Below are 13,750 nucleotides of genomic sequence, written 5' to 3' on the forward strand. Positions count from 1 at the left end.
CAAGATAGGGATATGGGTTCCGTCTATCGCCCCACCACAGTTAGGGAATCCCATTGCAGCAAAACCATCCACTATGGCCTGCACATTTCCCAGAGTCACTAACTTTCGTAGCAGCACCTGAGTGATTGCTTTGGCTACTTGCATCACAGCAGCCCCCACAGTAGATTTGCCCACTCCAAATTGATTCCCGACTGACCTGGCGTTGCAAGCTTCCACAGGGCTATCACCACGCGCTTCTCAACTGTGAGGGCTGCTCTCATCTTGGTATTCTGGCGTTTCAGGGCAGGGGACAGCAAGTCACAAAGTTCCATGAAAGTGCCCTTACGCATGCGAAAGTTCCGCAGCCACTGGGAATCGTCCCACATCTGCAACACTATGCGGTCCCACCAGTCTGTGCTTGTTTCCCTTGCCCAGAATCGGCGTTCCATGGATAGAATCCGCCCCATTAACAACATGATCTCCAAAGCACCGGGGCCCGTGGTTTCACAGAATTCTGTATCCGTGTCCATGTCCATGTCAATGTCCTCATCATGCTTGTCGCTGCGCTGCCGCCGCCGCTGCCTCCTCGCCTCGTTTTTCTGGTCCTGGCTGAGCATAAACTCCACGAGAACGCGCGAGGTGTTTACAATGTTCATGGCTGCTGTCTTGAGCTGAGCGGGCTCCATGCTTGCCGTGGTATGGAGTCTGCAGTGTTCACCCACCCAGGAAAAAAGGCGCGAAATGGTTGTCTGCCGTCCGTTGCTTTCATGCAGGGAGGGAGGGAGGGAGGGAGGGAGGAGGTGAGGCTGTACCCAGAACCACCTGTGACGATGTTTTTTGTCCCATCAGGCACTGGGATCTTAACCCAGAATTCCAATGGGCGCGGGAGACTGCGGGAACTATGGGATAGCTATGGGATAGCTACCCACAGTGCAACGCTGCAGAAATCGACGCTAGCCCCGGTACTTGGACGCACACCACCGAATTAATGTGCTTAGTGTGGCCGCATACATTTCGACTTTATACAACCTGTTTTTCAAATCCGAATTATATAAATTCGGATTAATCCCGTAGTGTAGACATACCCTAAGTGTGCAGTGGGACTGAGGTAGCAGCACTATGGAGAGTCTGTCAAGCACTGATGCTCTAGCTAGCATGCAACGAAAAAAATAAAATAAAAAAATCTTTAAACAGTGGTAGCTGAGCCAAGTAATCTAACCAATGAGAACTTTTGACACAGGCCCAATCTCCCTCTGCCACTGAGTCATCACAACCAATAGAATCATTGCATGCAAAATAGCTACAGAAAAGTTATAAGGATTAGTTACTTGAGGCATCACAATGGCTCATTTAATAGTTATCTGAGATGTGACCTGAGCCTGCCTGTAGCCTGTAATAGATGCAATCATCAATAATTTGACTTAATTGCAACCTAATTTCTTCAAATATAGTCTATGAACAAGATTTCAATTAACTACATGACAAATTTCAAGTGTCTGCATTATTCCCTTGATAACGTCATTGAGGACAGTGAAGTACCCTTACCTATGGTAGCAAAAAGTCCACAAAGACCCAGATCAATAATGTCACAGTAACACATGCACCTGCTCCTCTGTCCCCTTTCTGGTGTCTCTGAGTGCACTTCCCTCAGGTGTTATGCCTTGTACCTTTACCTCTCTGGAGTTGGAATGCTACTTTTAGACCAGGCCATGGGCTGCAGTACCCTACATATCAACCGTGCTTATCCAAGAGGTCTGACTGGTTTCAGCACCTACAATTCTTCTCTTTGGGAATCTGTAACTAGTGGTGAATATAGTGACCAAACAGTCTTTTTAAACCCAAATATTGTTTACTTTAACAGTAGGCAAAAAGCAGAAGACATAAAAGGCTTTCAAAACAAAAACAAAATTTATAAAACTCTTACCTAAAGTCTTACTATCCTAAATGGTAACCCACGCAACCCTGACTTCTTCAGACATCCCCAAGGGGTGCCTGTGTGTCAGTCTAGTTCCTGTTGAACAACTCCCTGAACAGTCAACCCCTTTTGAGACAGAGTACCTTTTAAAAACTACCATAGTTCTTTTGATCTTCAGGTTCCCAGACCGTGGCCCAGGTCATCAAAACCAGTTTTGTAAATTGGCTGGAGTAAGGAGTTAGAATCTTAAAAGTTAATAGTTTGGGCAAAGTGTCTTACATGTTATTAAGTGTTAGCTGAGAAGTGGCTTATCTTGAGCCATTCTTCTTCCCTTCCTACTCGTTCTCCTTACAGTTCCCCATTAAACTAAACCAATATATTCATACAGTTAACACGCTCAATTACCAGGTCAATACATACTACTCATAATTTATTGCAGAGCATGTCCCTCACAGACGTTTACAGTAATTTCTCCAAGAACATAATATAAGAACGGCCATGCTGGGTAAGACCAAAGGTCCCTCTAGCCCAGTATCCTGTCTTCTGACAGTGGCCAATGCCAGGTGCCCCAGAGGGAATGAACAGAACAGGTAATCATCAAGTGATCCATCCTTGGCACCCATTCCCCGCTTCTGGCAAACAGAGGTTAGGGACACTATTGATGGACCTATCCTCCATGAATTTATCTAATTCTTTTTTGAATCCTGTTATAGTCTTGGCCTTCACATCCTTTGGCAAGGAGTTCCACAAGCTGACTGTGTGTTGTGTGAAGAAATACTTCCTTTTGTTTGTTTTAAACCTGCTGCCTATTAATTTCATTTGGTGACCCCAAGTTCTTGCGTTATGACAAGGAGCAAATAACAGTAAAAATACTCCAGTTAATGTAACAGTGCAAAAGTTGTTTCTTCTTCTTAGCTAAAGATCCTAAAACTAGAAAGAAAATTGTCTTTTATCATTACAATATCTTTCTCATACAGTATAGTTACATTTCATTAAAATGTATGTAGCGTATAGTATCAAAACAATATATTTCACTGCTTATATTTAAAAAACAAATTTAAAATAATGTAATGGTATGAAAGTGTCCTGTACATTATTATACCTCTTATCAAATTTACAGAAAAAAATGGACTAACAGACTGATAGTTTTATAAGTACTATTCTATTTTCCCCATCAATTTAAAGGAAATTCATTGTTTATTTTTTAACAAGTTTGGTCTCCCAAAAATTAAAATAAGAATTCTTATAAAAACAGAAGAAATCCCTGGGTCAAAAATAAAAAGCATACCATAGAATTCTAAGAAATTCCTTATAGAACTCTAAGAGAGTAACCCAAAATATGACAACAAGAAACAGCATTACTTTAAGGTTCAAAATTCACTCATGAGCGTCACATTTAAATTATGAAAAAAAAAAAAAAAAGAGTATAAAAAGTAAGTAACAAAAAATATTTGGCATTGGTTAGTATATGACAATGTAAAACACCTTTGTAGTGCGTGTGAAATGGGGGTTACCACTCAAGTGCCCCCTCATGGCCAAAGTTCACGCTGCAGTACCCTGCCTCTGTTTTTCTGCCTCCTTCACTGGACACCAAAGAGCCATCTCACTCTCCCCTTATATCGGGGCGGATCGAAGTGCACACATTCTCCACCATACAGGGGCGGCTCCAGGCACCAGAGCAACAAGCGCATGCCGGGGGCGGCGTGTCGGTCGCTGTGATGGCAGCAGTCAGGCACCCTTGGCGGCATGCCTGCAGGAGGTCCACCGGTCCCGCAGCTTCAGCGGCAATTCAGCAGCAGGTACGCTGAAGGCGCGGGACCGGCAGATCACCCACAGAAACGCCGCCAAATCTGCGTGACCAGCCGAAAGCCGCCTGACTGCCATGCTTGGGACGGTAAAAAACATAGAGCCACCCCTGCCACCACATATTGGCTTGTCAGAATTCTATTTGAATCTATAACTGTCAGTAAATGTACATTTCAGCTGACATACAAATCACAAAAAAACCACCACCAACCACCCACTACAATTGGTAACAGTTAGCTCACCTGCAGTGATAGTCTGCCTCCTTGCACTCATGGGCAGGGGTCTCAGCTCCATTGAGCTGGGCAACTGCAGCCTCCCCTATTATATCTTGTGCCCCATATCTTGAGCTCCTCTGCCATGCAGGGAGCCCCCTACAGCCCCGCTCATAGTACTGCCCTAACCATAACCCCAACCATACATCCCCCTTAACTTCCTACAACTATAAAAATAATCAAAATTAGAAAAAAATAAAAATCAAGTTCTTCCATTCCTAATCATATGTAGCACAGCAGGACTTCTCCGCAGATTAATAAGTACATATTGTCATGCCCAGTCTCCTTTAAGTAGGTTTATTTGTCCAAACATAAGCACATAAGAGACAAAAACAGTTCCTCAACGGATCTTTTGTCCTAGGGTTTCACGGCCTGCCCTCCCAGGGGTCTCCGGTAATCCTGCTTCTTGCGGCTTCCCAGTCACAGCCAGCTCTCATTCCCCTTCTGGAACACCGGCTCCAGGGTTTACCCACTCAGCACCTGGCCCTTTGTTCCAGGGACTCGCTCCTAGAGTTAGTTCCACCCCTCTGTAGTTCCTCTCCCCAGGCATAGCCTGCCCCAATCACTCTTTTTCTCTTCTTGCCCTCCAACAGGCCTTTATAGTCACAGGGGTGGCCCTGCCCCCTTAATTGGCTGAACTGGGCTCACCTGCTCTGACACAGGGGAACTGGGCCTGGTCTACTCACAGGGACCAGCTACCCTGTGACAGTGCCTTAGTTTCCGAGGAATTTTTCTGTCCCCCTGAAAATACACAAGACACAGGAGTGCTCACTTTCACAGTAATATCTCTGGCTAAGAACAAAGATTTCTCTGCTATTGCCGAGAAAAGGAAGCAGAAAAATCATTCCCTTCATTTCAGCACCTACAAAACAGCAGCTCATTTAGGCCCCAATTCAGAAAAGCATCCCTATTCAGTACAGCATTAAGCATGTGCCTAGGGGGCTTTCATTAATTTGGGCAATACTTGGGAGCATTGTATTGCAATAAGATGATTAATTCTCTTTCCGCCACATTTCTTACACTCTGTTTACTCTTTTCCATTCTCTTTGTATCTTCCTCTCATTTCTAATTTTATACCTTTTTACATCAGCTCCTTATGTCTGGAATACGTGCCTTCCTTTTGTCAAAGACCCTTTCGCTCCTCCTTCAAAACAGACTTCTTTCATCAGATTTCACATCCCTAATTTCAATTTCATCATTCTTGCCCATTCATAACAGAACAAAAAAAGAAATACAGAACAGCAACTGATTAAATTACCTGAATTCTCAATACATTTTCCTCTTTACCACAGCATTCCATTTTGCGTACTTTATTCATCCTTGTTTCCTCTGGCTCTCATCACTCCTGATAATGATATTAATCTAAGATCCTTTACTATAATTATCACTGTAAGGTCCTTGAATCAGAAATTTTGCCTTTTTATCTTTTTAATTGTTTAACCGGTTCACTTTTTAAATGATATTTACATCCCTAACTACAACAGGGCCCCAATCTTACTGGGACCTCTGAACGCTAGCATAATGTGAATAAATAATAATAATGGTAATGTATCCTCAAAAATGTGTCATCCAAGAAGCTTTATATTTGGCCCCTATAAGTGAAACACACAAGAAAGATAGCAAACAGTTTCTAGAGAGCCTTTTGGAATGCAATTCATTTAAAACTTATTGTGCTTTCAACTGTTCGAAAAATTCTTCTTCCAGTCTCTACTGTGTTTATGAAAAGACTAATGAGACTTGAAACAATGAAGGACTTATTCTGTTCTTCTTCAACAATTTCCAAAACATGCCACCGCCTCCAAAATGTACAAATTTTCAGAATAGGCTTGAACTGGACGTTTGTCTTTAACCTACGCTGCCACGTGTCTGCATTTTTTTGTCATCTACTCAAGATAAATGTATGAACTAAACATTCTAGGAATTTGTTTTTGTTTGTTTGTTTTGCACTAATTCAGTGAAAAGCATTTAAGGATTTATTTTTAATTTGAATAGAACCCCTTCGGCTTCAGAAAAGTTGTTTGACAGCCATAGGAGATTATACTGTGATTAACGGATTACCATTATTAAATTGCCTGTTAGTAACATTCCTTAAAATATTTTTATAGATGACAACTAAGAATTAATTCTGTTACTGCTATGTTACTAACTTTCCCTTAAGCACCAGAGTGGATGACACACCACATTAAAACCCCTGTTTCTTGAGAAAGGACTGAGTTACAAATGTCTAACAACATGGACTAGGGCTCTGCTTAAGTGAAATATATTTTTAAGGAGGCAAAAACTCAACTCTTGCGTTGGGTCTACATTCTGCAAGTAAACAGAGAAATAAGACATTGGTAGAGCATCCTTTCCCCTTACCATTCCCCAAGTTAGGTGTTGTAGACAGGGTATGTCTCAGTGCAGCCATATTTGAGGCTTTGGAACTGCTTCAGTAATTATGGGGGTGGGAGAACTTGAACCTTGGAAGAGCTGTCATCAATCTTCTCTCAAAAAGCTAAGGGTACTGCAGTAAGAGCAGCCTAGAGCCAACAAAATTGATTTGTAATCAGAATTCCTAGTTAGAACATGTGCAGTAACCATTGTAATAAAATCAATGAACAAACACCCTTTGTAAAGTATTAGTGTTGTATCTACCTTAACACTGAAGCAGAATAGAAGCAGAAATTCTATGAAAGAAAAGGCTGGTGGTCCAATGAGGCAAATACTACTCTGGATGGTTTATCCTGATTTATCAGGAAGATCTAATCATCTAGGGTGCTAAAACTGCAGTATAAAACCAAACATGTGTTTCAAAGAGTATGTCTACTCTATAGGTACGATACAGGCATAGCTATGGTCGTATAACCTCAGAACACAGATGCAGTCTACACAATGGAAGGGGTTTTTCCTGTCGCAGTAGGAACACCATCTTCCTGAATGACAGTAGCTAGGTGAACGGAAGTATTCTTCCATCGACCTAGCTGTGTCTACACTGGGGATTAGGTCAACATAGCTACACAGGTCAGGGATGTGGATTTTTCACACTTTGACCTAAATGTTAAGTGTAAAAAGGCCAAAGTAATAAGTTAGGCCACTTCCTTTAGCATTAGCTTCAATACCTGGAAAATCATCTACTAGTGAATTAGAAATGAGAATGCAAGTAGAAAAAACTGAACCAGCATGAGAAGCAGCTCAAAAATTTGAAATAGGGTGAACTTCCTTTATATATTCAATGTGTATGCTTAATTTGAATGTAAACAGAAGGCCAACCCCCTAGCTATAAATTTCACAGCTTTTTGTAACTTGCAGTCAATTTCGTGGTTAATAACAAAAGACAAGGTTGTGACATCATTATAGTTGTAATTAACTTACACAGAGTGACTTCTGGTTAATCAAATGGCTCTCTAAAGGATTTAATGATTTTTCATTTGTAAAGCAATACCCAGCTTTGTTAACTGAACAAAGTTTTTAATTTAATATGAAAAAGCTGTTTTGAAAAGATATTTAAGGAATATGTTTCTAAAAAACACACTCTTATAATACAGCCACTGCTATCTTGTTCACAAGAAACAAGACAGGCAGGAATGCCAACACAAAATTAATACAATACAGTACAAATAACAAAAATCACCCCTAACGAGCGGCGGTATCTATGTTGGCGGGAGAGAGTCTCCAATTTTAAAAACACCAATTTTTATCCCTTAACTTTTATTTCCTATACTTAAATTCACTGGCTCCATATATCTGACCAATGATTTAAAATCTATTTAGTGGTTATGAAAGTTACCTGCCTTAGCAAGCGATATCTCATTAATCCACAGAGTAAGTACACAACATACACACAGCCAACATAACATAAGCTTTCTCAAATGACTACGTCAACACGATTCAATCGTAGGTGTGGTCTACACCAGTGCTTCTCAAAGTCAGGCCGCCGCTTGTTCAGGGAAAGCCCCTGGCAGTCCGGGCCGGTTTGTTTACCAGCCGAGTCCGCAGGTTTGGCCAATCGCGGCTCCCACTGGCCGTGGTTCGCCGCTCCAGGCCAATAGGGGCTGCAGGAAGGGCGGCCAGCACATCCCTCGACCCACGCCGCTTTCCACAGCCCCCATTGGCCTGGAGCGGCGAACCGCAGCCAGTGGGAGCCACGATCAGCCAAACCTGCGGATGCAGCAGGTAAACAAACCGGCCCGGACCACCAGGGGCTTTCCATGAACAAGTGGCGGCCCGACTTTGAGAAGCACTGGTTTACACTACAGAGTTATGTCGACGTAAGGCAGCTTAGCTCGACCTAACTCTGTAAACATCTACACTATAATGTAGCTCCTACCGATGTAAGTCACTACATCACTACACTACATCGACTCAATAACTCCACCTCCACAAAAGGCATAGCTCTTAGCTCAATGTACTTAGGGTGACACAGTATCAGCGTAGACATTGCATTATCTGCATCGCCTGGTGGCTGTCAGCTAGATTCCCCACCCATCTGCCCCACGCTGATAGCCTGCCCCAAGGCTCACAGCTGGAGCCCTGCCACCCCAGGGCTCAGAGCTGGAGGGCCCCCCCATCACTGCCCCACGCTGACAGCCCCACATTGAACTCACAGCTGGAGGCCCCCGCTGCCCTACCCTGACAGGCCGTGCTGTCAGCCCTGCACCGGGGCTTACACAGAAAAACAAGAAAAGTGAATAGCTTGCATCTCTTTACGGTAATATCTCCTCTCTGACCACTTTTTGGTCAGACTGCCAGAATCACTTGCTCTCTAGATACCCTTTCTTTGGCTCTCCATGGACACATATGGGAGTGGTCTATATTAGGAGAACCCAGTTACGTCCCTCAAGCGTGTGAAAAATTCACAGCTCTGAAAGACATAGTTAAGACGTAATCCTTCGGTCAACCTAGCTACTGTCCTTGGGGAGGTGGATTTACTACAATGACAGAACCCCTTCCATTGCTGTAGTGCAGGGGTGGGCAATCTTTTTGGCCCGAGGGCCACATTGGGGTTGCAAAACTGTATGGAGGACCAGGTAGGGAAGGCTGTGCCTCCCCAAACAGCCTGGCCCTCGCCCCCTCCCACTTCCCGCCCCCTGACTGCCCCCCTCAGAGCCCCCACCCATCCAACCCTCCCTGCTCCTTGTTCCCTAACCGCCCCCGGGACCCCACCCCCTATCCAACCCCCTGCTCCCAGTTCCCTGACTGCTCTGACCCCTATCCACACCCTCACCCCCTCACAGGCCCCCCGGGACTCCCACGCTTATCCAACCCCCATCCCCTGACTGCCCCCCAAACCTCCACCCCATCCAACCGCCCTTGCTCCCTGTCCCCTGACTGCTCCCCAGGACCCCCGCCCCTTATCCAATCCCCCAGCCCCCGCCCCCTTACCATGCCACTCAGAGCAGCATGTCTGGCAGCCACGCCGCTCGGAGTCAGACACGCTGTCGCAGGTGTGCGCAACCCCACTGCCCAGAGTGCTGCCCGCGCAGCAGCGTGGCTGAGGGGGAGGGGGGACAGCGGGGGAGTGGCTGGGGGCTAGCCTCCCTGGCTGGGAGCTCAAGGTCTAGGCAGGACAGTCTCGCGGGCCAGATGTGGCCAGCGGGCCGTAGTTTGCTCACCTCTGCTGTAGTGTCTACACTGCAGCTGTGCCGGTGTATAATTTCTACATTGTCTAGTGTAGACAAACCCTTAGACCAGTTCTACACTTAAAGTTTTACCTGCATAGCAATAACATAACATGTTAAACTCTATTGGAAGAATGAGTAGAGATAAGATGGGGTATTATGCTAGAGGCATTAATCGGTTCCATCAAACAGTTGTTTGATCTATAGACAATTGAAGACGTGCCTGAAATGGTGACTGAGCTAATCAGGAGCTCTATGTCTCCTTCATTTTTGGTTTTCTCACTGCCCCCTCAAATCAGTTGGATTCTGGCCATTGATGCCCTGAACATTACCTGCCATTTTAGAATCAGTTGTATGCCATGTCTACATACATGTAGAGAGACAGAAAACTTAATCCTGGGATGAGATTATTAATCCCCTGCCCAGTTTTCCCAAAGTTTTGTGAAGACAAAGCAGCCACAACAGAGTAGGATAAATAGTTTCAGCATCCACTTCCCAAGAGATGGTTCACTGAGAAAGAGAAAACCTGTAACAATGATTAATGGCCACTTTCCAAAGATTTAGACTGGAGCATGTCTACAAATGTACTGGGTAGAGTTAGAGTGCTACCATCCCACTGGACATAGTTATATTAGTATAAATATGTTTTTACCAGTATATTTTATTTGCATATAAAAAACAGAATAAACTATACCTGTATAAATTCATTTATATCAGTATAACCACATCTACACTGGAGGACTATATAGTATCGCTTCTCGGCTCTATGAGCTAAGATGTGAAAAAAGTATCTAAGTTATACCTTCTCTGTGTTGATAAACCCTCAGACACCACCTTTTAGGGCTGTATCTAGTTTTGGTCAGACCTCTTATGACTTGCCTTCACATAAAAATTGTACCACTTTTCAACTAATACCAAGACAGTTAAAGGAGTGCAACCCTAGTGTGTGTACAGTTGTTTCAATATAAAAGTATCTCAGCACTTACCTACTGCTGGGGACGGTAAACGTGACTCACATATTGAAAACATTTTAAAAACATGTGAACTACATTAATCAGCTATTTGCATGAAACAGAAGAAATAAGAAATGGTATACGGCATTTTATCTACTCCTTGTTTCTTTTATTTTTTTTCTTCAGTGCTATTTGACAGCCTGTTAAAAATATTCATTTCCTGTTAAGAATGAGACATCTGTCGTAACTTGTGGTGCAAAAATGTAGTACAAAAAAATCTTCCAACTAAAATGTTTAAATAATTTGTAAGCATTCTTGTACTTCACTAAGGTAGAACCCACTGTGAACAGCAATTTAGTAGCCACACAAACTGATGAATCTCATCACACAACCACCACCTAAAACTCAAGGGCCAGTTTCTGTATCAAATTTTGGTAAAATATTTAGAATTTAAAGCCCACACATAAAAGTCTCCTGCTCTCGTTTCATATCCGCCACTGACTTGCTAAACGGTCTTGTACAAATTACAATCTCTCTTCCTCAGTTTCCCTATTAGTAAAATGGAGAAATAAAATAAAATAATAAATAATTAAAAGGAATAAAATATAATCATGACTGGTGTGAAGAAAGTAAATAAGAAAGTGTTATTTACTCCTCATAACACAAGAACTAGGGGGTCACCAAATGAAATTAATAGGCAGATTTAAAATAAACAAAATAAAGTATTTTTCACACAACGCATGACCTGTGGAACTCCTTGCCAGATGATGATGTGAAGGCCAAGACTATAACAAGGTTCAAACAAGAACTAGATAAGTTCATGGGGCATAGATCTATCAATGGCTATTAGACAGGATGGACAGGGATGGTGTCCCTCGCCTGTTTGCCAGAAGCTGGGAATGGGCAACAGGGGATGGATCACTTGATGATTATCTGGCTCTGTTCATTCCTTCTGGGGCACCTGGCATTGGTCACTGGCGGAAAACAGGATACTGGGTTAGATCAGGGGTCAGCAACCTTTCAGAAGTGGTGTGCCGAGTCTTCATTTATTCACTCTAATTTAAGGTTTCACGTGCCAGTAATAAATTTTAACTTTCTTAAGTCTCTTTCTATAAGTCTATAATATATAACTAAACTATTGTTGTATGTAAAGTAAATAAGGTTTGTAAAATGTTTAAGAAGCTTCATTTAAAATTAAATTAAAATGCAGAGCCCCCCGGGCCAGTGGCCAGGACCCAGGCAGTGTGAGTGCCACTGAAAATCAGCTCATGTGCAACCTGTGGCACGCGTGCCATAGGTTGCCTACCCCTGGGTTGGATGGACCTGTGGTCTGACCCAGTATGGCCGTCCTTACACTTATCGCCAATGGGTTGGAAACAGTAAAGTGCTATATAAATGAAGAGTTTTATCTTTGCTATGCAAACTGGCTACACGTCCACATGTGACATCTGATTTTTTTGCATAATGCCAGGGCACTAGGCTACCCTGTAATTCCAGAACCATCAACGTAGACTTATTAAACCATCAGTGCTACGCTGCCATAATTACGCTTGGAGCAGGATACTGATTTCAGAAGAGCTTTTATTAGAAGCCTATTTTCAAGTGCTTAGAACTGGAGGGGGAAATATTCCCCATAGGTGGGGACTGCCCGTAGCCCTCCGCCCCCCACCCGCCCGAGGAGCTCATCTGAACTGTGGGGGAAAACAGCACGTTATCTCCGTCTGGGAGGAGGTGCATAGGCGTGTTGGGTTGGGAGGAGGTGCATAGCCGTGTAGCTATTGCCGGGCACTGTGGCAGCTCGCAGAATCGGGACGGAAAGCTTCAGGCGCGGCCCCCGAGTGCAGAGGGAGCAGGCGCGGCTGGCTGCAAGCAACCCCCGGTTACCTGGGGCACAGCAGTGCGGTGCTGGCGAACGTGCTCACCCCACAGCACCGAGCGCAGAGCCTGGTCTGGCCCGGCCCCTCTGTGCACAGGTTGCGCCAAGAGAGCACGACAGGCACCTGCCCTGCTGCCAGTACAGGCTAGCGGAGGTGGGGGTATCCTGGGCCAAGAGATGGGCGGGCCTGAGGCCCGGCCACCACCGTGAGCGGCGGCCAGTCGCCCGGCAACGCCCCCGAGTTCCCGCGGGCGGGGGGTGGTTGCCCCAGGCAGACTGGAAGCAGCAGACCTCCCCTCAGGGTTCCAGGGGACGGGGGTGGGGGTCTGCGCGCGCCCAGAGGGAGTCGGGATGCCACAGGCGAAAAGTCACATCCGGGAACCGCCCCGAACCCCCTCTCCCCACACTCACGTTCTCCGCCGCGCGCAACGCAACAACGGCCCCGGCCCAACAGACTCAGCACGTGACCCTGACGTAGCTCAACCACAGGCAGCGGGACTCACTACGACTCTCCCAATCCCGAACGCGCATGCGGGCCCCTCCCTTCCTCCTGCCAGCTCTGGGTGGTGTATGAGCTCCCCCGCCCAGAGGGGGGTTCTGACCGCTCTGTCCGGCTGTTGGAGCGGAAGGGGGCGGGCGATCACTGCGAGGGCGGGAGGGGCAGCCCCGCCCTGAGGCGTTGGCAAGGGGCTGGCTGGGCCCCGGGGGGACTCCAGGGGTGCTACAGAGCGGGAACTCGTTTGCCGCTGAACGAGCTCCCAGCTTAGGAGCGGTAAAGGCGCCCTAGGCGAGAGGCGTGTGAAGCGGTGTGGTGTTGGGAGGTGAAAGCGGCATTCCCGCGCCGCTTCCCACCCCGTGTTTTAAAACTCACCCTTCTCAGGGCTGGCTTTACTAATCACCTGTCACGCACTAAACTCCAGCCAAGCCACCTCCTCAGGCTTGTCTGTTGCTAGGGTTTCTCCCTTAGCGCCACCCACCCTCGGGCCCTAGATCCCTGGGAGCAGAGGGCTCCTTTCCACTCACTTATAGCCACCTGATGAGCTGCACCTGCCATCCCGAGTCACCAGGAGATATCTCCTTGCCGGTTTCCAGAACCTGCGAATAGGTTGGGTCAACAGAAAACCCCATCCAGCCTGTTACGCTGGCTAGCATGAATAGAAGTGAGCCACGTGTTAATTTAGGAAAAAATGTTGTCTTTAGGGTGAGTTTTGCATTGAAGACAAGTTCAGGTGATATACTTTTTAGCTCTAGTGTAGATGGGGGCCTGAAAACTACAAGGCTCCACTGACAGTCATTCATTTCTCCCTCATACCTTGTTTGTTTCTCTCATACCTGCTCATCCACATCACAGA

At 45.5% G+C, this 13,750-nt stretch overlaps 1 protein-coding gene across 9 annotated transcripts in view; it reads right to left on the bottom strand.

Annotated features, from left to right (window-relative positions):
• RHBDD1 (rhomboid domain containing 1) overlaps window positions 1-13,364 on the bottom strand; it is a 110,726-nt gene extending 97,362 nt beyond the window's left edge. For 6 of the 9 annotated variants that reach the window (XR_010590659.1, XM_042853596.2, XM_024103273.3 and 3 more), the window contains exon 1: window positions 12,810-12,946. The gene's annotated coding sequence lies outside the window, so the exon portion shown is untranslated. Of the gene's footprint in view, window positions 1-12,406; window positions 12,555-12,809; window positions 12,947-13,269 lie in introns of those variants that run through there. The other 3 variants (XM_065558009.1, XM_065558007.1, XM_024103271.3) reach the window with 3 other exon arrangements.
• Window positions 13,365-13,750: the final 386 nt, after the last annotated feature.

The sequence above is a fragment of the Chrysemys picta genome, chromosome 9 (genome assembly GCF_011386835.1).
Source record: "Chrysemys picta bellii isolate R12L10 chromosome 9, ASM1138683v2, whole genome shotgun sequence".
Taxonomy (NCBI): domain Eukaryota; kingdom Metazoa; phylum Chordata; order Testudines; family Emydidae; genus Chrysemys; species Chrysemys picta.